Source organism: Bos indicus, chromosome 11 (genome assembly GCF_029378745.1).
Source record: "Bos indicus isolate NIAB-ARS_2022 breed Sahiwal x Tharparkar chromosome 11, NIAB-ARS_B.indTharparkar_mat_pri_1.0, whole genome shotgun sequence".
In the NCBI taxonomy this organism is placed as follows: Eukaryota; Metazoa; Chordata; class Mammalia; order Artiodactyla; family Bovidae; genus Bos; species Bos indicus.
In genome coordinates, this window is record NC_091770.1 from 24306358 (window position 1) to 24333815 (window position 27458).

Below are 27458 nucleotides of genomic sequence, written 5' to 3' on the forward strand. Positions count from 1 at the left end.
AAACATCAGGTCAGAACCACTCAGCCAAGTCGTTCCCAAATTCCTGACCCACAGAAAGTGTGTGAGAGAGTGTTCATTATTGGTTTAAGCCATTAAATTTGGGGTAATTTGTTCTGCAGCAGAAGATAACTAATACAGTGCTCTGTGCTCACTATCTGTTGAATCCTCTTGCCAGTCCTGTTGAGTATTTATTCCTGTCCCAACTTTACAGATAAGGAAAATGAGATTTAGAGAGGTTAAAATAAGACACAAAGTCAGAGCTGAAATCTAGCTCCACTGGGCTTCAAAGCCTGTGTTCTTTCCTCTGTACAATCTAGGGTTCTCAGTGCAAATGTATATTGGGAACATCTGTACAGGGAAGAAAAAGTCACAGCGGGAAAAGTAGTTCTACCTGGGAAAGTCTGGAATCAGAGGTGAGGAGGAGGCAGGCAAGACTTGGAATGGAAATGAAGGATGAGATATTCACCACGCAGGCAGCAAGTAGAGGGCTATCAAGGTGAACAGCCTTACCAGAGGCATGGAGGGTCAGCCTAGGGTATTCAGAACCTGCCTGGAGTTTCCAGATCTAGAAGAATCGATGTCATGTGGCTGGTTTTCCAGGAGGGGTTGGAAATCTTGGTTCTAGTCCAAGAACTACTCTTGCAGTCACAGGAACCCCCAAATCACTGAAACTGGTGCCTTTTCCACAAACTGCTGCCCTAGTCCCTGCTTTTGATGCACTCAAGTCCTCTTTAGATCCCCATTTCTTAACTTGATCAGTTCTGTCTTACAGACCCAGCTCCTTGGCTTATCTGAAATATGTACCAGTTCTTGGCAAGAAACACTTGCCCCTTACAAAATTGTAGTTATGTAGTTACTACATAACTACATAAAAATGTAGATACATTTGCATTCATATCATATCTCTTGTCTACTGCAAAGTATCACATGAACCTTCCTTCCTTCTTTAACGGTTACTAGAATGGATACAGGGAACTAAGTGTACTGGATTTCAGAGAGGGGCCTATCTTTTCTCATGGTAACCTTCTGGAAACACTGGTGGATTATATTAATAAATCAGAGGACCACAATATGGGAGACTAGTAGCTGGATTAATAACCAGGTTCAAAGGACAGTGATCCTGGATTGATGTCAAGTTCTAGAAGATAATCTATATTGGTGTGACTGATGGCTCAACCCTCAGCCCTCTCCCAGGCAACATCTTTTAAATCAATAACTTGAATGAAGATATAAAAAGCAGACATCACATTTTCTAATGGCTGAAACAAGGACAGTTAGTATTGATAGCAGAAATGAAAACTGCATACCTCTCCAAAGACCAGCCTAGGGCCAATCTACCAAGAGGAATTTCACCCGAAATGAAAGGGTCTTTACTTGAGTTCCAAAAGCCAGTGCACAAGAACACAACGTAGATCTCTGATTCAGCGGAAACTGTAAAAGGGAAAAACATTGAAGGGTGTTAGCCAATGGTGAGTTAACTAAGGAGTGAAGATGCAGCTGCATGAATCTGGCTTTCTGCTATGGAGGTGGGGGCAGGGGTAGGGAGGAAGGGCAGTTTAACTCTGAAGGTTTACTCCTGAGATTCTTCAGCCCCCCACTACCCCAGGGCTGCATTTAGTAACTCCTACTCTATTCCATTAAATGTATTTGGGTTCCCAGACCCTACCCGCCGCCCTGCCCCCAGCCGGAGCCACGAGCCCTTAGAAGGTAAAGAGAAACGCTGAGAGCTTGGAGTCTGGGAAGAGCTTGGAAACCAAAGCTCTCTGAGCCTCTCCCCGCATGGCCCTATCCCTGCTGATAAGGATGAGAGCGAGGCTGGCTGACAAGTGATTGGAAACAGGAGTTCCCAAACTCTTTAACCCTTCCCTAGCCTGCCTGCCTCTCTGGAGTCTCTGAACACTGAGGCGTGTCTCCCTGGGGCTCCCTCTCTGTACCGGGGCTCTTTGACTCTCTCCACCAACCTTTCCATCTTCCTCTCCCTTTGCCTGGCAGGTAAACAAATGCTGCCAACCTACCTGGAAAACAGTTACTACCACCACCACCACCGAACGCCAAGATAAAGCCCCTCCACCTTTGGAACACCCTGATAAGTCAGCCAGGGACTCCCCCTCTACTCCTGACTACCCACCCACCCACCCACCCCCGCCACCAAACCACCGCCACCCAGCACTCTTAGCCACCACACCCCGCCAGTCAGTTCAGAAGCAGGAGACTATGAGGTGAATGTCAGTGGTGAGCATTCACGGGTTCTGGGAGCAGAGACCTCAGGCTCAGTGCCAGCAGCCTAACCCCAGTCCCATTCTCTGCAGCCCTGGCTGGCTGTGGAGCCCTCTGGGGACCTTCAGGGGTTACCCTGAACCAGACCTGACCGCACTGAGTCATCTTAAGGGCCCTCCACCCACCTCGGTATTGCCTGCCACGTGGACAGGCCTCCTTGGATTGCAACAGATGACTAGAGGGTCTGTCCTTGGCAGTGGTCACCAGAACTGAAGCTGAGAGGGAAACGGCCCCCAAACCCCCACCCCTGGGGAGAGGGCGTTAAGGATAAAACAGGTTTACTGGTCACAGTAATTAAGTGTAAAAGAGTTTCCTTCAGGAGAATGGAATTCAGATAAACTGCCATTATCATGCAAAGCAGCTTTGCACCTAAAAGCCCTTACCCAAACAAGCAGTTTAATTAAATCCCTAATCTTCACTGGCCTGTTGTGACCCCTTTCCTACCCCACTCCCTACCCCCCACCCCATCCATGCACTGTCTTAGGAACTTCAATATTCCATTTAAAACACTTAACTTGTAAGCATGCAAAACATGCCCCCACATGGTGCTTCTGGGTCTGGGTCCTCTGAGGCTCAGGTGGTCCTGATTGGGAAGTCAATGGCAAGGGTGTGCCTGCTGGTGACAGTGAAGAGATGGAAGCGGGCATGGCCTCGAACAGGAGGATGTGTGCCTCGCACAGCCCTGCAGCTCCTGTTCGTCCCCAGGAGGCTGGTGCCCACATAAGATCCACCCCACTCAAACGTAACATTCACAGTCTCACCACTCATGGAAAGTGGGTAGCAGCCCTTACAGACTTGGATGTGTTAAACCAGAAGAGGCAGGCCTGGACTAATGGACCTATCGTGTCCCCATTTGTGAGGCCACACTGACCGCTACTAAGAACCACAGGAGGGATGCCAAGCCCGTTAGTGAGAACCACGTTCTCTGGAGAAAGGCTGGAGCAGCGATCTGCAGTTGAGGCAATGTGCTATAGGTAGAGGGAGCAGGCAAGCTCAGTCACCAAGTCGTGTCCAGCTCTTTTGCGACCCATTGGACTATAGGCCACCAGGCTCCTCTGCCCATGGGATTCTCCAGGCAAGAATACTGGCGTGGGTTGCCATGCCCTCCTCCAGGGGATCTTCCCGACCCAGGGATCAAACCCACATCTCCTGCATTGGCACGCGAATTCTTTATCACTGAGCCACGGGGGAAGTCCCAGGTAGGAGGAGAGACTAGGATAACAGAATGGAATGGTTGAAGGGGGAAAAGCTGGGGAGAAGTCAGGTCCAAGGGGTGCTGATAGAGAACAACCCAGCAGAACCTTCTAACATCTCATAATGTTAGAGGAATTGTGCCTTCACGTAGGAAAGAAGGAAGAAAAGTGTCAGTCGCTCAGTTGTGTCCAACTCTTTGTGCCCCGTGGAATATATAGCCTGCCAGACTCCTCTGTCCATGGAATTCTGGAAACCACATATCAAATGCTGGGGGTCAGGGCATGTTATCTCTTCAGTTGCAACCATTGTAAGGCAGGGGTCCCTCAACCTCCAGGATATAATACCTGATGATCTGAAACGGAGCTGATGTAATAATAATAGAAATAAAATGTACAATAAATGGAATGCACTTGAATCATTCTGAAACCATCCCCCAACCCCATCAGTGGAAAACCTGTCTTCCACAAAACCAGTCCCTGGTGCCAAAAAGATTGGGAACTGCTGCTGTAAGACAGATCTCATTCTGTTACCTTCACCCCCACCCCCAGAGGGAGAAACTAAGATGCAGGCTGGTGAGCAGACTGGCCCAATGTCACACAGCCTGTGTTCAGCAGAAGCACGATTCAAGCGCTGGCCTGCCACACTGAAAAGTCCACGCTTTCTGCGAAACCACAGATCAGCCGCAAGGATTATAATGTTGGAGAGGGGATTAACCACCCAAGAGTACTCATTGCCCTCCCTTGCTTCTGCAGTAAGAACGTTTCCATCCTGAAACAATCCACTGCCTCTGAGGGAGAGCGGGAAGGTCTCAGCAGGCATGAGGGACTCAGCTGTCAGCCCTTAGGAGGTGGACAAGGGAGCCAGGCTGGTGGCGGTGCGGGCGGGCTTGTTGGGGCTAAATTTCGAGAGAGAGAAGAGCCCCAGGGGAGTTTTCTTTGCAGGAAAGAAGCATCAGGTGCTGGAAGCTGCGGGGGACGGGGTGGGGGGTGGGGTGGGGTGCATCTGTAAGTCATAGAACAAACACCAGACCTCTCCACTTAAGACCTCATTCTTTTGCTGGGGGTGAGCAGAGGAGGCACCTCTATTTGGGAACCAGTGAAACTTAAGTCACCCTGAACCCTGCACTTTTTCTGTTACGTGTATAGACTTCATGGTGCTTGGAGAAGCCGTGGACCTTCTGTAGAGGAAGTTACATTTCTGGAAATGAGACTCTCTGGATTCATGAAATTTGCCTGTTTCTTGAGGATTCCCTCCTTTTTTGTACAGTGGCTTTTCTTTGCAAAGAGAAGGCGTCTTTCAGGGAGGTTCCGATAAATCTTATGAGCAAATGAGTGAAGTGGAGGTGTTTGAGACAGCACGAGGCCCAGGCCCTAAGGGAGCTCCCCAAGTGCTTCATTCCTTTAGTCCTGAGCAGGGGTTCCACGCAGCCGGCCCTGAGTCCGCCCCCCCCTCCACCCCTGCTCCGAAGCCAGGTGTTTCCAAAGGTCATCCACTTGGAATGACAGGTGCTGCTATTTTGACTTCAGAAAGACAGCCTGGGAGGGAGGAAGACTCCTTGGCTCCAGGGTTGATATGGGTGGGTTAAGAAAATGGGATTTTGGAAAAGATCTGTTGCAGAGTCCTTTGTCTCTCTTAGAGCAAAGACAACAGAGAAGAATTTTAAAAGGCTGTCCTGGTCTCCAGAACCCCCTCTGGAAGCAGATGGCATGTCAACAGGTTCCAGGGCAGGCCCCAGAGGCCCCAAACCTGGGAGCCTTATTGGAATGCAATTACCCTAAGTGCTGGCTGCTGGGATGAAAAGGCAGGAATGCAATTATGGAAGGAGCATGCTGCAAGCTTTCATTGATTAACCTGTCCTGTCTGATTCCATTCCCCACTGGGATGATTTTGGGGCCTGGAGGGTTGCCCTGTGCCCTAAGGTTATGAGAAAGAGAAACAGTCACTGTAGAAAGCGAATGCCAGAAGCAGGGTTCGAGAGCCTCAGGAGGGCCTGTGGGCCCCTGAAATTGCATTGCAGATGTACTTGTGCAAATGCAAAGTGTGCGTTTAGGAAGAGATGTTACACTCCTCACATGCTTAGAGGGCCCTGCAGCCCTCAAAGGGTCAAGAAGCACCGGGTCGGGGGAATGAAGAGATATCAGCTGGGTTGTTGGAAGAGGCCTCCAGGAAGTCCCTTCAGTTTTCAACTCCAAGTGGCTGTGACCCATCTGGGTGCAATTCTGGCTCCACCACTTGCCAGCAAGTCACTTAGCCTGTTGGTGTCTCAGTTTGGTCTGTAAAATGAAGGTAAAAATACCTACATCCTGGGGTTGCTGAGGGAATTAAATGATATAAAAATGCAAAGTTCTTAGCCCAACATCTAGCCCTTAATAAGCTTGCTAATAGGAGCCATTTTGATTTTGATTTTCTATTCAAGTTCAGAAAATAAAGTGGCATATTTACAGGTACACTTCTGAGCGGTCTTTTGAACCTCCAACTCACAGTCTAGATTCTGTAGAAATCCCCTGGCAAGACCCTCCTCCAAAATTGAGAGGGACCCTGAGATCCAGCATCTCCAGACACTGCCTCCTCGAACCCTGCCCCACAGGGCACTTCTCCCCTGTGAGACACCAGGATCTGGCCACACCAGGGAACAAGAGCTTCTGGAAGAGGGGGCTTATCAAGTCTCTGGGTGGTGCCAGTGCAGTGGAGGGGTTATCACCAGCCTGCCCCATCAGGAAAAGTTTCTGGAAATTTCAGTCACCAAAATTTTCCTGCCTGTTGAAATGATGCAATCACACACTCAGTTAAAATGCACTTTTCTATCCTAACAAGGTCTAGAATGAGACTAATCCAAGACCCCGTATCTATAGAATGTCTAGAGCGGGACTAGGAAAAGAAAAACCAAGCCTCTCCTCTTTCCCTCTGTATTGTGTGTTAGTCACTCAGTCGTGTCCGACTCTGCGACCCCATGGACTGCAGCCCACCAGGCTCCTCTGTCCATGGGATTCTCCAGGCAAGAATACTGGAGTGGGTTGCCATGTCCTTCTCCAGGGAATCTGCCTAACCCAGGGAGATCCCGGGTTTCCTGCACTGTAGTCAGATTCTTTACCATCTGAGCCATCAGGGACCCGGGTCCCTCTGGTATTAAGTGTGTTTTTAAATTTTCTGTAATTTTGATGCTTTGCTCTGTGGCCTTGCTAACACTGGAGGGATGGCTCCTCTCTGGGGTTAGCCAGTTTCTAGAGATAAACACTCACCTGCCGGTACAGCTTTCATATGCAAACCAACCAACCCAGAGTCCAAGCCCTCAGCCACCTCCTTTATAGATCTCTTTACACTCCACAACAATATCCTCGGCTCTAATCTCCCCAGGACCAGGGTACAGACAGCAGGGACAGCCCCTATGCATTAGAACCCACTGCAATGTTTCAAACTAGCCAATCTGCTTACCCTGCCTGCCCTGTGGAAACCACAGTAAAGGCTCTTGTCCACATTTTCCGTCACTCCCTCTGCCCCCTGACTGACCATGGTGCTTCCCCGTGTCCCCCACCATGGTGTGGCCTGTGCCCTTTTTTGGGGCCATATGAGTATAACAAACTATCTTTTCAATGGCAATTGTCTCCGGATCCTCTGACCCATTGGCCTTACCATACCTGAGTAATAACAATACCTGAGTAATAATAAAACCTACATTTAACACACCCTCTTGGGACTTCCCTGGTGGTCCAGTGGTTATGATTCTGTACTGCCAGTGCAGAGGGTGCAGGTTTGATCCCTCATCGGGGAACTAAGGTCCTACATGCCTGTGGTATGGCCGAAAGATTTTTTAAAACTTCTTTAAAACACTCTCTTTTCCTCACACCTTCCCCACCTGCGATACCCTAAGAGTTCTCCTCCTGTAGAACCCAGTCTACCCAGGCATCTTCCTTCCCAGTTCCAGTGGCTCTGGTCTCCTTCCTGCCACCTGTCCCTGCAGCCCCAGGGAGGAACCAAAGCCTCTACCACCTCCCAACTCCAGCAGGAATTCTAGAGGTGATAGCCTTGGGAGGATCTTTATTCTTCAGTTCCCAAGAGAGACTCTACCCAAGGAGCAGAGAGCTGGAGTGGGCTTTGAGCTGTTGATTCATCAATCATTCATTTATTCATTAATCATTCATCCCCCCTCCCATCAATCATTCATCTGCTTATTTATGCATTCAGCTTGTTTGTACCTCTTCCTTGCTTTGGTTGCAGCAGATGTTGGTCCTCTTCTGCTTTGATCTGTTCCCAGCTTCTGTGGCAGCTGCCCAGCAGAGGCCATCTGATGTCACTTTGTTCGTTACCTGGATGAAAGGGTGTCTCCCTCTCAGAGGAGCCTGAGACAAACAAAGGGACAGTGCAGAGCCATCCCTGCCTGGAAGCCCCCTTCCATTGCAGGCTCCAGCCTCCTGGTCCACAGGTCAGTGGGAGGGGTGGGGAGGGGCTGCAGAGGGATCATCAGGGCCAAACAAAGAATAAAGGTTGTACACTTGCTTCACAGCTGCTTGAAAGCCACTTATCGGGGAGGCAGGGGGCCACAGGAGACTCAGCCTCCAGGCCTGGCTGTGAAGCCTGGGCCCAGCACTTTGCTGCAGTCCAATGTGTTAGTCACTCTTTGTGACCCCTTGGACTGTAACCCATCAGGCTCCTCTGTCCATGGGATTTCTCAGGCAAGAATACTGGAGTGGGTTGCCATTTTATCCTCCAGGGAATCTTCCTAACCCAGGGGTCAAACCCAGATCTCCTGCACTTCAGGCAGATTCTTCACCGTCTGAGCCACCAGGGAAGGTCATTTTCACTGTCCAGAGAACATGGCAAATGGCAACCTGAGGCTCGAGTTTTAGAGGCCTAAGCCACTAGCCTCCTGACAAGTCTGGCAGCTTCCACCCACCCCACCCTACTTCACCCCAGAAAGCCTCAATCAAAAGCCAGAGACCCTTTCACATGAGTCAGATTGTGTCCCCTCTGCTCAAGTCCCTGCCATGACATCCCATTCACTCAGCACAGAACCCGGGGCCCCAGAGGATTTGGTCTTCACTTACACCCCACTAACTTGCTCCTTTCAGGCCCCACTGGCCGTGCCCACCGTCAACTCACCAGCCACACTCCCACCTTAACGCTTTTACCCTGTGTTGTTTCCAGCCTCTTCCTGTGGAGTGCTCTTGATCCCTGAGTGCTCCTGAAAGTGACTCACTTCTCATGTCTTTCAAGTCTTTGCTCAGTTGATAGCTTTCCACAAGCCTACCCTGACCCACCATATTTAAAACTGCAAACCACACACACACACACCACTCCCAATCTCCTCACTCCTTAGCACTTACCGCCTTATAATATACTTCAGAATTCTTACTGTTTCTACTGTTTATTGTCTTTCTCCAAGTGCTAGAACACAGCCTCCAGAAGGGCAAGGGGTCTTTGTCTATCTTCTTCACTGATGTATCCCAAAGGGGTACCCGTGGATGCCCAGTCCCTTAGAGACGCTCAGTAAAGCATCCTTTGGAGGAAAGAATGAACGAATGACCAGGCTCTGGGAGGCTCTTAGGGTAAAGCCTGGGATGGCACAGGCTGTGGACTCTGGGGTTTGCTGTGGTAGAATCTAGGAGGTCCACAGTGGCCTGGGTCAGCTGTGCTGAGGAGAAGGAAGCCAGACAGCTCACCCGCTGCCAGCCTTCTCAAGAAGCGAAGGTAGGCAGCACCATCAGGGAGAGCTGCGCTAACTCGAGATGCCAGCTCCGTGCCGCTCTGGGGCTGGCCAGCGCTCTGGATATCATTAGCTGATTTGTTCTGCTCTGCAGAATGTACTTTTCATATTTAGGCAGAAAAAAACAGCTTTCGGTCCTCGTGCCCTTTCTTCTGTGAGCTGTAGCACATGGCCTGCTTATTATGAATTAATCCTCTAAAGAGCATGTTCATTATTCTAATTTAATTGTGCTTCGTTTCAGAAAATAACTCAACCCAGCGCGGAATAAACTCCAACACTGATCGGTTTTCAAGAAGTTAACCTAAGACAAAATACTGCTAGAGGGCAGCAGCAATTTGGAATCATTAAAGGGAACCCATGTAAATAATAAAAACAAAACTAAAATGCAGAATTAAATTAAGGAATAGGAAATTAAATTTGTGAATCTGATCTGAAATTGAGGCCCTATATGCACAGGCTTTACCCTGGCTTGGCTCTTTGCTCAGGAGGGCTGGGGTGGGAAGGTTCTGCAGAGGTTCCCAGCCCAGGGAAGCAGCCGACAGGAGTGCGCACACCAGCCTCGCCTCCTGGGTGACAGTGTGCTGTCCTGGGAAGAGCGGTGTGGGCTCGCAGGGAGTAAAGGGACTTCCCTCCCACGAGGCCCTCTAGGAGGAAGATGAGAGCCGCATCATCCCAGCTACTTCTGGATGACTTGCATCGAGTGCCAGTGACTAGAGAAGGAGAACCAACAGCCTGCAGCTGAGAGGCTGCGCTGCCACCACTGGAGGCTGCACAGGAAATGAGGCAGATGGATGCAGGCTGGCTGCCCCCGAGATGCTGAGAGCAGACACAGGCAGAGTGGCCTCTCCAGTCCCACTCCACCCCAGCGCTCCGTCACCCTCCCACAGGTAACCCCACTTGGGACAGGGACTGGGGTCTTGCCCCCTGCCCTAGCAGTAGCCCCTAAGTCCTAAAGACTATTTAATGTACAGATGCGGAGATGCAGATTCCAACACCAGACAAATAGTCATCCCGGCAGGTAAAGAGGGAGACAGGGAAGAGAGATAAGTGGGGGTGTTGGGAGAGAGCAGACTTGCAGACTGCATGGTGTCTGAGGGCTAGGGGTACCAGGGGCAGGCTTAGCACCACGGCTCAGACTTCATTGTGTAGTTTACCAGGATTTTTAGACCGTGTTCCTAGGGTGTCTTCTCTCCTTCCTCCTGCCCCCAGCTCCATGCAGCTCTCTTCTCTTTCCCTCTCCTCCATTCGCCAAGGGGAAGGAGTCGAGCTTCCAGAGTCAAACAGGCTGGTTTGAATCACGGTTCTTTCTCTTACTTAGCACTGGAGCTGAGGGTACTATCTCGCCTTTCCTCCCCTCAGTTTCCTCATGTGTTGTTCGGTTGCTCAGTCGTGTCTGACTCTTCGTGACCCCATGGACTACAGCATGCCAGGCCTCCCTGCCCTTCACTGTCTCCCAGAATTTGCCCAAACTCATCTCCATTGAGTCGATGATGCCATCCAACCATCTCATCCTTTGTCATCCCCTTCTCCTCCTGCCCTCAATCTTTCCTAGCATCAGGGCCTTTTTCAATGAGGTGGCTCTTTGTATCAGGTGGCCAAAGTATTGGAGCTTCAGCTTCAGCATCAGTCCTTCCAATGAATATTCAGGGTTGATTTCCCTGATTTGATCTCCTTGCAGTCCAAGGGACTCTCAAGAGTCTTCTCCTGCACCACACTTTAAAAGTGTCAGTTCTTCAGCACTCAGCCTTCTTTATGGTCCAACTCTCACATCCATACATGACTACTGGAAAAACCATAGCTTTGACTATACAGACCTTTGTCGGCAAAGTTATGTCTCTGCTTTTTAATAAACTGTCTAGGTTTGTGATAGTTTTTCTTCCAAGGAGCAAGTGTCTTTTAATTTCATGGCTGCAGTCACTGTCCACAGTGATTTTGGAGCCCAAGAAAATAAAATCTGTCACTGTTTCCATTGTTTCCCCATCTATTTGCCATGAAGTGATGGGACTGGATGCCATGATCTTCGTTTTTTGAATGTTGAATTTTCAGCCAGATTTTTCTCTCTCTTTTACCCTCATCAAGAGGCTTTTTAGTTTCTCTTCATTTTCTGCCATTAGAGTGGTTTCATCTGCATATCTGAGGTTGCTGATATTTCTTGCTGCAATGTTGATTCCAGTTTAGTATTCATCCAGCCCAGCATTTTTCATGATGTGCTCTGTATCTAAGTTAAATAAGCAGGGTGACAATATACAGCCTTGATGTACTCCTTTCCCAATTTGGATCTGGTCTGTTGTTCCATGTCCAGTTCTACCTGTTGCTTCTTGACCTGAATTCAGGTTTCTCAGGAGACAGGTAAGGTGGTCTGGTATTCTTATCTCTTGAAGAATTTTGCACAGTTTGTTGCGATCCACACAGCCAAAGGTTTTAGCATAGTCAATGAAGTAGATGTTTTTGTGGAATTCCCTTGCTTTTTCTACGATCCAGTGGATATTGGCAATTTGATCTCTGGTTCCTCTGCCTTTTCTAAACCCAGCTTGTACATCTGGAAGTTCTCGGTTCACATACTGCTGAAGTCTGGCTTGAAGGATTTTGAGCATTACCTTGGTAGCAAGTGAAATGAGCACAATTGTACAGCAGCATGAACATTCTCTGGCATTGCCTCTCTTTGGGATTGGAATGAAAACTGACCTTTTCCAGTCCTGTGTTGCTGACATATTGAGTGCAGCACTTTAACAGCATTGTCTTTTAGGATTTGAAATAGCTTGGCTGGAATTCCATCACCTCCCTAGCTTTGTTTGTAGTAATGCTTCCTAAGGCCCACTTGACTTCACACTCCAGGATATCTGGCTCTAGGTGAGTGACCACACCATTGTAGTTATCTGGGTCATTAAGGCCTTTTTTGTATAGTTCTGTGTATTCTTGCCACCTCTTAATCTCTTCTGCTTCTGTTAGGTCCTTGCTGTTTCTGTTCTTTACTGGGCCCATCTTTGCATGAAATGTTCCCTTAGTATCTCCAATTTTCTTGAAGACATCTCTAGTCTTTCCCATTCTATTGTTTTCCTCTCTATCTTTGCATCATTCACTATTCTCTGGAACTCTGCATTCAGTTGGTATCTCACCTTTCTTCACCTCAGTTTCCTTGTGTGTAATAATAATAATACCTACCACCTTGGTTAGTTACAAGGAGTAAATGAAATAAAGCAGCTGGTCCCAGCAGGCACACAGGCATTTCTGCCATTTCATTTTCTGCTTTATCAGCACGGGCCCCTACACTCTACACAGAAATACACACGCATTCACACATGTGCATACACAGGCTCTATCCTCATCAAAAGCCTTAGGCTGTGTTTCCAGAACACCACAACTAGCTTTGGGTTTTTTGTTGTTGTTTTTTTTTTTTTACCAGTCACTTGACTGCTTGCCTTGATTCACGAAGGCAAACACTGAAACATATGGCCATATTCCAGTATCTGCGTGGTTCTCCATGTCCATCTTCATTTTGCAGTCTACACAAACAAATTAATCACCTTACACCCTTTTTTGAAACAAAAGGAGAGCATAAGCAAGCAAAAAGCTTATGTGCATAATTTAAGGGACAGTGGTATTGGTTGCTCAGTCCATTAAACAGTGATTGCACCTAAAAATATCAAACAAGGAGATAACAAGGGCAGAAAAGGCTAACAGTCTTGCTGAACTCCCTGGCTGCTTCCCCTGGGGTCCCTTTACTGCTTGTGAGAGGCGGTGCTAGATCTCTTGTCCATCCCATGATCTGTTAGGGCACCATGATCTATAGCCCATCTTGGCTCCCCCAAAACAAATCCAGTAACTTCTATCAAAGGAAAATGATTCATGACATTAGTTAAAGGTGGTTTAAACAGATTTTATTCCAAACGAGAGGGGAATGCTGCTGAAGTGGGTTTGTGTTAGTGGAAAGAGATAGGGTTCAACTCCAGGCTGCTATTGTTTTTGTTGCTGTTTAGTCGCTAAGTCCAGAGAAGGCAATGGCAACCCACTCCAGTATTTTTGTCTGGAGAACCTCAGGGACGGGGGAGCCTGGTGGGCTGCCATCTATGGGGTTGCACAGAGTTGGACACAACTGATTAGCAGCAGCAGTCGCTAAGTCATGTCCAACTCATTTTCGACCCCAAGTCTTTTGGTGGACTGCTGCTGCTACTGCTGCTAAGCCGCTTCAGTCGTGTCCGACCCTGTGCGACCCATAGATGGCAGCCCACCAGGCTCCCACGTCCCTGGGATTCTCAAGGCAAGAACACTGGAGTGGGTTGCCATTTCCTTCTTCAATGCATGAAAGTGAAAAGTGGAAGTGAAGTCGCTCAGTCGTGTCCAACTCTTAGCGACCCCATGGACTGCAGCCCACCAGGCTCCTGCATCCATGGGATTTTCCAGGCAAGAGTACTAGAGTGGGGTGCCATTGCCTTCTCTGTTTGGTGGACTATAGCCCACCAACTCCTCTGTCTATGGGATTTCCCAGGCAAGAATGCTGGAGTGAGTTGCCATTTCCTAGTCCAGGGGATCTTTCTGACCCAGTGATCAAACCCGGGTCTCCTGCATTGGCAGGTAGTTTCTTTACCACTGAGCCACCAGGGTAAGCCTGCAACCCCAGAGATGACAAGGAAAAGCAGGAATTTATAGCCAAGGAGCAGGGTGGGATCCATGCATGGAAAATTACTAAGAGGATGCATCAGAGCTTAGGAGGGATTCTGGCTCAACAGACCTAACAGGACTCTTGCTGAAGGCAGGCTACAAGGATCTGACACCAGTTAGGGGGATGGAGTGGATGAAGACCCCAGTCAGATGACAAGTGTGATCAGATACCAAGAGCAGAGGATTGTGACTAAACTGACTCAGCAGGACTCCTGATAAACCTAGACAATGCAGAAATTAACACTGAAGCCCCAAAGTTAGGGCCTGATTGAGAAGAGAGTTCAGAAGAGCCTGAGTAGAGTCTGGGCAAGAAGAGGACCTTTGCCATTCTAGAGTGGCTTTGTGGCCAGATTCAAGACCAGCTGGAGATGCACCGTCAGTGGAAAGGAAGCTGGAGAGCCAAGCTCGGCCTGAGGCTTCCAGGAACCAGGTTGAGTTACCTGAAGTTAAGGACAAGGGCAGAAGGTCACAGTGATGGTCTGTACTTAGATGGAGGGGCAAAGGCTGCAAAATAACCCCTAGGCCCTTAAGCAAAGGCCACCCAAATCTCTTAGATACACAAAACACATGGGAAAAGAGAGCTTCCAAAGGGGCCTGCCCACAGGACGCACCTGAAGGAGGTTAATTTCTAGGAGGCTGGAATGAGCCTGGCTGGTTAAACGGTTTCTGTATTTTTGAACCTGGATGAAAACTTCTGCATCCGGAGGACAAACCTGTCTGCCCAGGTAGGCATCTGCATGGGCACAGCCTCACCATTTGACCATGAAGTTCAAGTCGTGTCTACCCAAAAGAAGAGCTTCCAAGGTGGCTGCATTTTCAAGGACCAAATTGGCTTCTCTCAATCAACCAAACTCCCTTCTATATAAAATAATGTTGCTCGGCTTATGTGACCCACCCACACATAAAATCATCCATGGATTCCTTTCCTGGCGTGTGAGTCTGAAAGTCACTCAGTCGTATTCAACTCTTTGCAGCCCCATGGACTATACGGTCCATGGAATTCTCCAGGCCAGAATGCTGGCGTGGGTAGCCTTTCTCTTTCCCCAGGGGATCTTCCCAACCCAGGGATAGAACCCAGGTCTCCTGCATTGCAGGCAAATTCTTTACCAGCTGAGCCACAAGGGAAGCCCATTCCTTTCCTTACTAGATAATAATATTGCTGATAATACTAGCAAAAATAGTCAACACTCATCAGGAGCTGGCTTATCAAACATCTGTTCTAAGATCTTTGTAAGAATCAGCTCATTTAATATTTACAACTGTCTGAAATAGTTATTATCATCCCCATTCTAAAGATGAGGAAACTAAGGGCCAGGGAAATCCAGCAACTTGCCCTTTATAACAATAGAACATAGCAGCGCTAGGGTTTGAATCCATTTAAGAATTTTTGGAAACTTAGCCAACCTTTTTACACACATACACACAAAGATTCTGGAGCCACCTATCCATAATACAGCGCTTCCTGTTGGTCGGCAGCTCCCCGTCCACAAATCTATCCATAGTGACCCTAAATCTAGGCCACACAAGTAAAGAGACTACACTGGACCTTCAGTGACTCACATCTGGAATGTTTTCAAAAATGCCTTCACACCATTTGCTCCCCTGGTCCTCATGGCTGGGTCTTCATGGTCATCCTTGCCCTTTGGCAAGTGCTGCGGCCTGTGTTCTGTGGGATGTATGGTTTATAGACAAGACCAGGCTTTATTCTGTTTCACGGGTCGGCTCCTTACAGCCTGTGAGGGCAACACAGGTTTGGCATCTGGGAGAATGTTCCTAGAGGAAACAGGCTTGTCAGTGTGCAGATACTTGTTTAAATTCCAGACCCTGGTTTTTAAGACACACATTTGCAGTGGGCCTATATATTGCGATAGATGAACGGTTTTCTGGAGTATCTGTATTATTAGATTTGACCTACCAACGAAACAGCAAAGAAAGAGTGGAAAATTAAAGGTGATTTGATATTAGCCTCCTATTCATATTAGAAAAAGTAACTACTCTTGCGGTTTTCCTCACAGAGGTGTCTTTATTCATTTGACATGCCTTTAATAACTAATTCTAGTTGTCTGGTTGCCAAGAAAGATTTCCTACGGGCAGACTTGAAAGTGACTCGGAACTCTTTGCATGCCCGGCTTCAAATGATCCCAGAACAGCAAACATTCTGCTTCCCTCCAGACTTCTGAAGTGTGGGAATAACATGAAAGAATGAACAAGAATCATTCTGCAGCCTGCCTATCCTCAGACTGAAGCTGGCTGGCAGAGGCTGTGGCTGGGTCTACACGGACCAGGCATAGGGAGATTTGAAATAATCTCATGAATTTAATCTATGGAGTTCACCAAACCAAGTGATTTCTTTCAAGAAAAGAAATCTACTTTGGGGCCAGAATGATCCAGGTCAGTCATAGGCAGACTGAGTTTTCCTCTGCCTGTGTAGACCTGGAGTGGGCAGAGAAAGACAGGGAAAACCATAGCATCCCAACCAAGGAGCACATACTATGAATATGTATGAATATTCACTATGGTGGTTATTTATCCATCTACGCATGCCATCCTAAGTGGGTCATGTACATAAGCTCATCTAATCCTCAAAAGATCAACAATCCTACCTATGAAGTGATTATTCCCATTTGACAGATGTGAACACCAAGCCTATGAAAAGTTATATGACTTGCCCAGGACACACAGTTTGGGAGGCAGAGGTTGGTTAGTTGTTCATCAAGCATCACCCTCTTCCTTCTGGACTCTCTGCTAGATGCCATTCCCAGGCCCCCTTGCAGGCAGGTGCAGCCATACGACTCAATTCTAACCAATAGCAACTGAGTAGAAATGGCATAAGCCATTTCCAGGTCTGGCCCATAAAACCTGCCTGTACAACAGATTCTCTCTTCTTCCACCCAATGGCTGAATGTGAGAGAGGAGGACCTGGAGAAGGGCAGAATCTGAATATGTAAGAATCTAAGAATCTCCACAATTGCTTTGAGCAGAGTAGCTTCCTCATCACTGCTCCTGCAGGAGAGGGTGATGTGAGCTGGAAATAATCAATTGTGCTAAAGCACTGAAGTTTAGTGATTGTTGGTTCCAGCAGAAAGCCTGAACTCCAAAGTCCATGCTCTTGGCCCTTCCTTGTCTGGAACTGCACTAGGTCTGATCAACCCTCCCCAGGAGACATTAAGACCCTCTAACTTTTTTTGAGTCTCATTCTTCCTATCTATCTCTACCAGGCCTGAGATGGTGATTTCTTAGCTTTCCACTTTCATGTCTATGCAGACACATTCCTGGTTTTAGAGAATCTGATCAAAGCCACTCCTTCTGTTTCTCAGTTAATCCCTCCCCATGTGAGGCTCTGGACCTCTGTCTGTGATTCCTCCTCTCTCCCAGGGACTTATCAAACTGGTCACTAGTGTCTCTTCCACCCTTGCCCTGCCCCCTTTCTCTCAGCCCCTGCTCTGTTCTGGCCTTCGTCACATCTCACCTGATGTAATCATAACAACCTCCAAACTTGTCTCGTCCCCTCCTTCCCATCTTCCTGTTTCCTCCAAAATGGATCTTCCTAAAATGGATCTAGTTCCAGCATCCTTTGAATTACATTTCCCCAGGTGCAGTCTAACAGTAATAAAAATGCAAATACCTTTGACCAAGTAATTTCACTTCTGTGAATTTACAGAAACACACACAAAGTGATTAACATATGCGCATATTAACTGCATCATTGTTTGAAGTAGTAAAAGACTGGGAACATCAAATGTCTGTTAGTGAAGTCTTGTTAAATAAACTATGGAGCACATTGAGTCTTACCTAAAAATCTCTAGGATCTATGGTTAAGTGATGATAAGCAAGGTAAAGGTTAAGTGTATACAACATGTTAATATTTGTGTTTTTAAAGTACTGGGGAAATATATCTCCATATGTTTACAAAGACATGGAATACCTCTGGAAGAATGCACAAGAAAAACTGGTAACAGCATTTGCTTCCAGGAAGAGAACAGAGCAATTGGAAATCAGGGGTAGGATGGAGACTTACTTTTCACTGAATATACTTTTGTATCAAGAGTTTATTCAGAACATGGATTATTTTTGAACATTAAAACACAACATGACCTGTTGGTACTTATTCGATGAAGTCCAAATCCTTTAGTCTGAAAGGAAAGACTCTCCAAGTTCTAGCTCCAACGAGTTTTTCCTGCTGGCCTTCTCACGCTACCGGCAGCATGGCTCTCAGGACATTCCTTGTACATCCCCATCTCTGTACCTTTGTTTAGAGCTCTCCCTCTCCTGGAAAGTCCCGACCCTGATCGGCAAGAACGCATTTCATCTGTTACCATCTTCATTTTCTTTATAACTTTATACTATGGCCCTTGATCCCAGTTTGCTGTATGTTTGAGGTAGGTGTCTTTCCTACAAGATGGTATGATATTTTATACATAGAAAGTGTTCAAAATATGCCAATGCCTTGAACCAAATTTATAATTTCACATGTCTCAGCCACAGCTTCTAAGAACAGCTGAGATCACCCTTCCCCAAGGTAAGGAAGGAGCAGGATCTGGAATTTACCCCATCAGGGAGGGGGTTGGACTAGGCCAGTAATACATCTCAGCCTGGGATGTTCTGCAAGAATGCATCTCATCCCCTGGTTTACTCCCAAGGTCACTCAGCTCTCTATCTCTTTGTCCAAAGACCCCCCAGAGTCAATGGTGCTGCTATGCTCAGAACTGAGCACTGGCCCTGTGGAATTGGACAGGGGAGAGAGAGAGACAGAGAGAGACGTCCATTGCCCTGGACCACAGTCTAGGGTTTAAACTCAGTTGTCACTATTATTTGAAGCCTATTAAGTTTATTTATGTTCCAAAGCAGGTCCACTAGAGAAGGACCATCATAGTCATAAATATCAGGGCTGCTGTTCTCCAGACACAGCTGGGCCTGTGGGCCCCTCCCCTTCTCAGCTCTGCAGACCCCACTTACAGGCAGGAGCCACATGCTCAGATGCAGGACAGCGCCCGCATCCTATCTGACCAATCCTGTCCACTCAGCCAGCACAACACATGCTCCTTCTGCATATCTGGGGTAGCTGGAGTGTGTCTGAACAAGACTCCGCGATCTGGGGGAGGGATGGCGTCTTCCAGTCCTACCCAAGTCATATGCACAAGGATCAGGAGCCCAGGGGTCCAGGCTTTCTCCTCAAAGAACCATGGGGACACAAGGATGGGCACTGAACCTGGGCACATCTAGAAGTCCATAAGAGAACACAGGACCGCTGGATATGATGTCCTCTGAGTTCTTGGCTGCATGGGGTTTTCATTTCATGTACCAGTGTGGGTTGGAGGAGACCTTTTAGTCCTAAGAGCCAGTGTCTTCAAAGCATATCCCACTGTACACTGGCCTTGGGAGAGTCTCCATGGAAAAGTAAAGGATATCTTGTGGTCAGAAAAGTTTATGAAACACTAAATATCCATTAAATCCTCCTCTGGGGAGAGTCACAATGTATATTTGCATATTAAAGGTCCCGAGAAGTCCTGCAGTAGAATGTACTTTCAGGGTGCTCTAAACATATTTGACAAAAGTATCCTTTTTTGGTAATCCTTATGAACATCCCTTGATAGGAGTGTTACATGGAGTACATTTTGGGAAGAGCTGCCTTTAGAGGTGTGTAAGCAATTCCCTCCCTTCCTTTAGCAAAGCCTAGGAGGAGAAACTTCTCTAACTTTCCCTTCACCTGATCAGTCAGAGCATGCTCTGTTGGTTTAGAGCAGTGGTTCCTAGATTAGCAGCACATTTAAATTTGCTACCACTGCAAATTTTCAGACCCCAATTGAACCAGATGCTCTGAGGGTGAGATCCAACGATTTGTGTTTTAACATGCCCTCCAGTTAATCTGGATGCAAGCTGTTAGTCTAAAGTTTTGGAAATCTCTTTCTCTGAATAGGTCTTATTTTACCTTCTTCATTTTCTGTATATGGTTTTATTTATCCCATACTTAATTCCGAAAAGGAAAAGATATGAACAACCAGTACTAAAATACTCACATACTAGCACAATTAAAACATGCATGCACACAGAGAAACACTCCTTCCAATAATTCCACTTCTCTTCAATAATTCCACTTACCTCCTTCAGATCTGTAAGGCCCTCCTTGACCATTTCCAAAATGTCAATGTCCTCCCACTGGGCCTCCCTACTACCCTTCCTCCTCTACTTTATTTTTCTCCAGCATGTACAGAAGACAAAGGAGCCCAGTGGGCCACAGTCCATGGGGTCACCAAGAGTGGGATGAGACTGAGCATGGGCGCACACACACACACACACACACACTATCCAATATACTGTAAATTTTTATATCAATTTTCTTGCTCCCATCTAAAATCTAAATTCCATGGAAGCAGGGCTTTTCATCCGTTTCATCTCCTGCTTTTCCCTAGAACCAAAATGCCTCCAGCTTTAACCGTTGTTTAGTCATTCAGTTGTGTCGAATCTTTGCGACCCCGTGAACTGTAGCCCGTCAGGCTCCTCTGTGCATGGGATTTCCCAGGCAAGAATGCTGGAGTGGGTTGCCATTTCCTTCTCTAGGGGATCTTGCCGACCCAGGGATCGAACACACTGCAGGAGGATTCTTTACGCTTGAGCCAGCAGGGAAGCCCCTCTGCCTTAGTACATATTTGTTTAATGAGTGAGCCTTATTACAAGGAGTTAGGTGAGGGCCACTGCCTTGACAAAACAATTTCACTGGAGTTTCCGGGCATGCACAGAGTTACAGAGATCTCTAACTAATAACAGGAAATCAGACACTCCTGAAAAGGACAGAATTAGTGACACCCTCTTTTAGCCTGGAGGGCTCCTTGGGTGGGTAACAGAGCTATTGCTGGAGGCAGTCTGCCCCTGATGGATGGTGTCAGAGCCACAAGACTAAAATAGCTTCCACGGAGGAAACTTTTCTCTCTCCAGTGAGAAATGGACAGGCTTCTGCCCACAGATGTCTGTACTGAACTTACCTCCTGGCAGGGAGAAGCCGAAAGGGCGTGAAAGACAGGAAACTCTGCTGGTTTCATCAGTTTCGCAGGTTAAAAGTGGCAGGGCCTGAGGGGAAGATGGGAAGAGGGGGCGGCGGCAGAGCCGTCGACCATACTGAGTTATTTTTCAACAGCCTGCCAGGGCAGTAGCCCCCACCTCGGAAGAACGTATCCAGCACTGATAAATTTATAAAGTATTTGACCTTTAATCAATCCTAATATTTTCAATCCACAGAGCCTTCTTAAACGCCTGCAGCCTGCCCCTGGGCCCCTATTCATCACAATTACTGCTCCAACTGTCGGAGGCAGTGCATGAAACGGCGCACGCTGACGTCCAATATTTTATCACTAATAAAGAGAAACATCCCAAGTATTTGCACAGTTCTGATACTTTCCAGCCTCGAGCCCAGGAAAAGGGGGAGCGTGGTAGATTTATGCTCACTGCCCGGCATTGTTAATTGGCCTTCTCGTCTGGAGCCTCTGGGACCGCTGGTCTCTGGCGCTTCACAGCCACAGACTCCGGCAAGCCTGCGGGAAGCTGGCCGGGCGCGCGCCAGGCGGCCTGGGAGGGGCCAGCCGAGCACACAGTAGGCCCTTCCTCCGGCATCTGGAAAGTGGTGCGAAACATTATAAAGGCGATTTTTAAAAATCATGATTTGGCAAGGGCTCGCCTACACTGGTGGCTTTGTAAACAGATCAGTTGTTTATGAGGAATCTTGTTCCGGTTGTTGCCGCGTTTCGCCTTCCGTACCGCCCCCCTCCCCGCCCTCCACCATCCCCAGGCTGTGTCTGCGCCCAGCCAGGTCCCTTCTCAGCCTCAGGACACTCCCTCTTTGGCCTCCCAGCTCCAAGCAGAGGGAAGCTCAGTTTCCAGCCAGTGTTCAGACGGCTGCGTCTACATGGCACCCAAACATCTGGATGAAATGTAAATAAAACAAGCAGATGTTTCTTCTTCCTTATAGCAGGTGCCTTGGCAGAGCCCTCTGCTGTAGGCTATATGGGAAGGGCTTTCTGGAGTCTGGGGCCCGGAGCAGGTTGGGGAGTGCAGCCCACTCCTTATCAAGGAGCTGGTCACTCCAGTCTCACAGAGAGGAAAGAATGAACAAATACAGCCAGACACCCCTGGGGAGAAGGTGCTGGCAACTGGATAGTGGTGCTTGTGTGGACAGGATGGAGGGTTTGGGAACTAGGGGCAAGAGGAAGGAGAGGGGTAGAGACTTCCTGATGCAAATCAGTGGGGAGAAGAGTTGATATCAAATCCCTCTTGAATTTCGTTGTGAACAAGGATTTTCTGAGCCTCTGCATTCTACACCACTGCCATCCAGTAGTTCAGTTCAATCCAGTCACTCAGTGTCTGACTCTTTGCAACCCCATGGACTGCAGCACGCCAGGCTTCCTGTCCATCACCAACTCCCAGAGCTTGCTCAAACTCATGTCCATTGAGTCTGTGATGCCATCCAATCATCTCATCCTCTGTCATTCCCTTCTCCTCCTGCCTTCAATCTCTCCCAGCATCAGGTTCTTTTCTAATGAGTCAGTTCTTCGCGTCAAGTGGCCCAAGTATTGGAGTTTCAGCTTCAGCATCAGTCCTTACGATGAATATTCAGGACTGATTTCTTTTAGGATTGACTGGTTTGATCTCCTTGCAGTCCAAGGGACTCTGAAGAGTCTTCTCCAACATCACAGTTCAAAAGCATCAATTCTTCAGCATCCAGTAGGGGAAGAAGAAATGGCCTCCTCTGTACCCCAGGGACCAAGTCGCACAGAAGCGGGGCTTAGAAAGTGGCACAAATTTCCCCATCTCACCCCCTGTTCTAAAAGGAGACCAAAGTGCAATCACTTCAGACTAATAAAGGAGAGTTAAGATATCTATGAAAGGGATCATTGAAGAAGGAGGGGGGACAGAGAAACAGAGGAGATTCACTGGTTACCAATCATCTTCCTTCACTCCTTCCATTCTTTCCACCCTGACCCTGTGTGTCACACTGTCACACTCCCCCAGACCTGTGAGTAACACTGAACACACTCTCCCAGCTCTCTCCCCCAAGCCCCCAGTCCTGTGTGTGACACTAAAAACAGTCCCCCAGTCCTCTGCCCCACTCTACCGCTCTAGCACTGGGTGTAACTGGGACATGGTCTCCCTTCCTCCCCCTACTCCCTTAGTTCCTGTGTGTAGCACTGAATACACTCCCCCATCCTGTCCCCAGATTTCTAGCCCAGGTGGAACACTGACATCCCCAAGCCCCCAACCCTGTGTGTGACATAAACACTCCTTCCAGTCCTTTCCGCTACTAGCCCATCCCTTGGGTGAAGCATGGCGGGCACTCCTTTGGCACCCCCATAGATAGCCCTTATGTGTCAAACCAAACACATTCCTCAGGGCTGCCTTCCTCGGAAGCAACTTTTTTACCCACTATCTCCAGAGAGACTTTCAGGACCCTGCAGTGATTCTTTGCCTGCCACCTGCACCACCCCACAACCACCCCGAACCAGCACAAACAAATAAGCATTGTTGTGTGAGTGTGTATCTGTGTGTGTCGAACATGGCAGTAATCCGAAGGTTGCTGTTCCCATCTCCCCCACTCATTCGCTGACTATTGGGTTTTGCGCCAAAGGCAATATTTTCCGTTGACCTCAGTGTTCATATCTGTAAAATTGAGCTACAGTTCAACATCCAGCTATCCGGTACCCGTGGGAAAGCATCTGATTTCCACATCGAGAAACCAGCTACTGGACTGTGGTTGGGACCAGGTGAGGCACAGTTTGGGGAAGGAGATTATACTTTGGTAGAGAAGCCATTTTTTCATTGTTTTTCTTGCCTTTTTTTTTTTAAATGAAACAGGAAGAACCGAGCCATGCCCCAAGGCTGTGGGTTTTTTAAGCAAAGACTTTCCCCCCTGATAACCACAGCGACCCCTAAAAGAAGCAGAGGGCTTCCTCTCACTTTGGGGAGGGTGGGTAAGAAATCAGACACAAAGAAAACTGGAGTATGGGTGAGCCAAACCCCCTTCCCCCAAGTAGCCTTGCTCTTCTGTATCACGGGTTAGAAGTTTATAGGAATTCTGGATCCATGGTTTCCTACGGTCCCTTTTACAGATCTTGTTAATTTATTACCCGTGGTTACACTTTTAATGGAAATCATGAAGAAATGGTAAAGGAAACATGAGCTAATTTTTTTCCAGTGACACATTTCACTGCTATTTAAATAGCCGTTCTGCCAAACCAAACACAGCGCTTACAGCCAGCGGTGACACATGAAGGAGATGGCTGTGGCCGATCCTGCCCGCGGCATGCAGAACAGGCGAGACTTTCTCTCAGCTTCCCCAAGGGCTGGATGCCAAGCGGGGTGGGGGTGGATGGCGGGGTGGCGGGAGCTGGAGCCTGGGGCACAGCTGGAGCCCCAGCGCCTGGTGATCGCCGCTCCCACCCTCTCCCAGGCAGGGCTATTTCTCTCTGCCTGGAGCCCACTCCTTGCCCCCCATGAAAGGCCCTGGGGTGACTGTTTCCCCAGCAGCCCCAGGGCACCCCCCACCAGAGCAGTCCACAACCAGGCCATGACGAACTGAGGCTGCCTGGCACTCACTGCTGGATGATCTGCTCAAGCCTCTAAATGGGAACATTATCAGGTTGTATAAAACCAGGGACAGACTTTGGGGAAAGCCTGGCCAGCTTTGTTCAGTTCTGCGGTGGTGGTGGCCGTGACCGTGACCACGCCTACACAGGGCGCCTTTGTTGGGCAAACCCAGAGCCTCTGACTTCTCCTCACAAACATTTGCCTCTGACACTTTCTTGCTCCCTGGCTGTGGGGCTGTGATGTCACCCAGCACTTATTCACTTTTCAAGAAGCCAATTGATAGCACATAGTGGAAAGGTGCCAACAGGGTACCTCTTAAAAAGCTCTCTTCACAAGAGAAAAAAAACATGTAACTCTATGTGGTGATGGGTAGTAACTAGACTTATTACAATGATCATTTCATTATGTATACAAATAGCAAGTTATTTGCAGTGTGTACCTGAAACTATCATACTGTAGTATGTCAATTATATCCCAATGTTTTAAAAAGAAGAAGCTGAACGAGAGCTCTGGCATTTGGTGAGACAGAAGCTGGGGCCTGGAGTGTCGGGGAAGGGGGAACAAGCCACAGAGGCTCTGGCCATAGCTGGTACAGGGCAGGAGCGGAGAAGGGAGCCCTTGTTGTCCAATCCTCCCCAGGATTTAAAAATGCAGTGGGACTGAGGAAAAGGAAGTGTGTAGGGGCTGACATCTGGCCCTTGGAGACCTGGGATCAGCTGTCAAATTCAGGGGCCCTGTGAGAGCCCTGTGGCACTGACATTCTCACGTTGGTCTCCTCTGATGAATAGCAGGGGAGCGGGTGGGGGGTGATTCAAGGAGGGTGAGATGGGAACAGAGTGTTCGGGAGGGAGAAGCCTGCAGGAGCTGAGGCTTTTGCCCCACTCAGGCCTCACTGGAGCTTGAACAAGCATGACCACATCTCTATCCCCGCCATGGCATGTTCCGTGGCCCCCAGAGCCCCTTGTGAGTGTCAAGGTGGGCAGAGCAGAGGGCCTGTGACAGAATTTGCCAGCAGGCCTGCTGGCATCTTGGGAGAAACCACACTCTCCCCTCTGCTTTCCAGAGAGAAAACCCACTTTAGTGAGGCTTCAGAGAGAAGTTAACTGTCATCTTTTCTTTGCCAAAAAGTATATTAAATTCACTGACCACATTTTTCCAAACCCGAGTGCAGAGGACATTAGATGCAATGCACCCTGGCTGTGGGCTCTGGTGCGCTGGGCACCCCACACATTTCATTTTGCATTATTAATACTTAAAGCAAAGCAGCTGTTCTCTGCACACATAGAGCCCAGAGCTTGTCCACAATTCCTGCGAAGACATCTCCCTGGGACAAGATGCACCAGCTAGAAAGCCACTGATCCTCAGGGGTTGGGCCTCCTGGGGCAAAGTTCTCCAAGCAGCCATTTGTTGATCTCCAGTGACATTCTGGGCCGTTCCTGGGCCAGGGGCTTGGTGGTTTATTGGGAAGAGCAGATTCTGTTGATCTAGCTTAGGTAAGATTCAGTGAGTCCACTCTGAACAGATTTTTGAGAGGGGTGAGAAGATGTCTCTGATACACCAGCCTCTTCTTTAAGCCCTGGGCCCCAGGGTGAGGTTCCCTGGACTTTCATGTGTTCTCCCCAACCCTTTTCTCCTTCAAAACTAGAACTCTAATACCAAGCTTTTGCATCTTGGAACCTGGCATCCTCCTGCTGGTGTTTGCACATTAAAGCCTCATCACTCAGCCTGGTGAGGAGGTTCTTGCCTGGGTCTGTGGGACAGCCTGTCACCCAAAGCCCCCTCCCCAACCTGCCTTGGTTCGATCACCTCCAGCTCCCTGTGCAGCAGCAACCTGGGGCTGCTCTGGCTCCAGACGCACTAAACACAGTCCTTCCGTAGACCGTCTGCTTCTTCTACTTGCCTTTGAAGTCTCAGGACAAAAGTTACCTCCTCTCAGCACCCCTCCTACTATAGGATGAACTAATTACTTACTCCTCTCGCCTCCCCTAACACTTTATGTTCCATTCTATTTTGGCGGATATCTCATTCTATCATCAACCTTTCTTTCTATACTTTTAAAGACTAATATTTATAGAGCACTTCCTAGGTACATGATTCTTTAAGTAGAATTATGTTAATGCATCATATAATTCTCACAATAACTTTATGAAATGCGTTCTGTAATTATCCCGATTTCGCAGATGACAAAACAGAGGCTTAGAGATGGTAAGTAGTATGCCCAAGGTTACATAATTAAGAGGTCTCTATTTCCGCCCAGAGCTGCTTAAGGAAGAAGGTGTGTGACTTGTGCTTCCAGGGCCTACCTAACACTCTGTCTCTTTATAGGTGTTTGATGCATGCTTGTTGATACAATAATAAAAATAAACAGAGCAAGCAGAGGGACTTTCTCAGGCCAGGATCTACTGAGATACCCTAGTGTCACTATTTAGGCAACTGCCCAAGCTCGAGCTCCTGGAGAACAAGGAGGAAAAAGTTGGCAGGAACACACGTGTTGTCTCAAATTCCAGTTCCATGTGAAGTTAAACTAGCTGTGTCTCTGTTTTCTCATTTACAAACTGGTGAAAATAAGAATACCAACCTAATTTAATCCTTACTACAACCAACCCAATCAATCCTGCCTGACCTGGATAAAACAGGGCAGGAGGTTGACACGTGGAAAAAAATGTAAGGATTAAGTGGAGTGATCTGTGGGTAGAATGAATACATGTATTTGTACGGCTGAGTCCCTTTGATATTCATCTGAAACTACCACAGCATTGTTAGTCAGCTGTACCCCAATACAAAATGGTTTTGGTGTTAAAAATAAAAACTGAAAAAGAATGCAGCCAGATGGCAAAAATAAATAAATAAGTAAATTAAGTGATACGTGGAGAGCACGTAACCCAGTTATTGCCGCAGTATAGACAAGCACGTCCATGTCTTATTCCTGCACACTGAAGTGCTCTGACAGCATGGGTGAAAACAATGTATTATATTTACATAGGGCTCCACGAGGCTCTGCTACAGCATCTCTTGATTTAACCCCCGCAACTTCTGCAAGCCAAATACTACTACA

The 27458-nt window shown here is 48.0% G+C and overlaps 1 long non-coding RNA gene across 1 annotated transcript; it reads left to right on the forward strand.

Annotated features, from left to right (window-relative positions):
* Window positions 1–9646: 9646 nt before the first annotated feature.
* On the forward strand, window positions 9647–21202 carry LOC139185752 (uncharacterized). Its single transcript, XR_011569225.1, has 2 exons — window positions 9647–10059; window positions 21065–21202. It is a non-coding gene; the product is annotated as an uncharacterized lncRNA (long non-coding RNA).
* Window positions 21203–27458: the final 6256 nt, after the last annotated feature.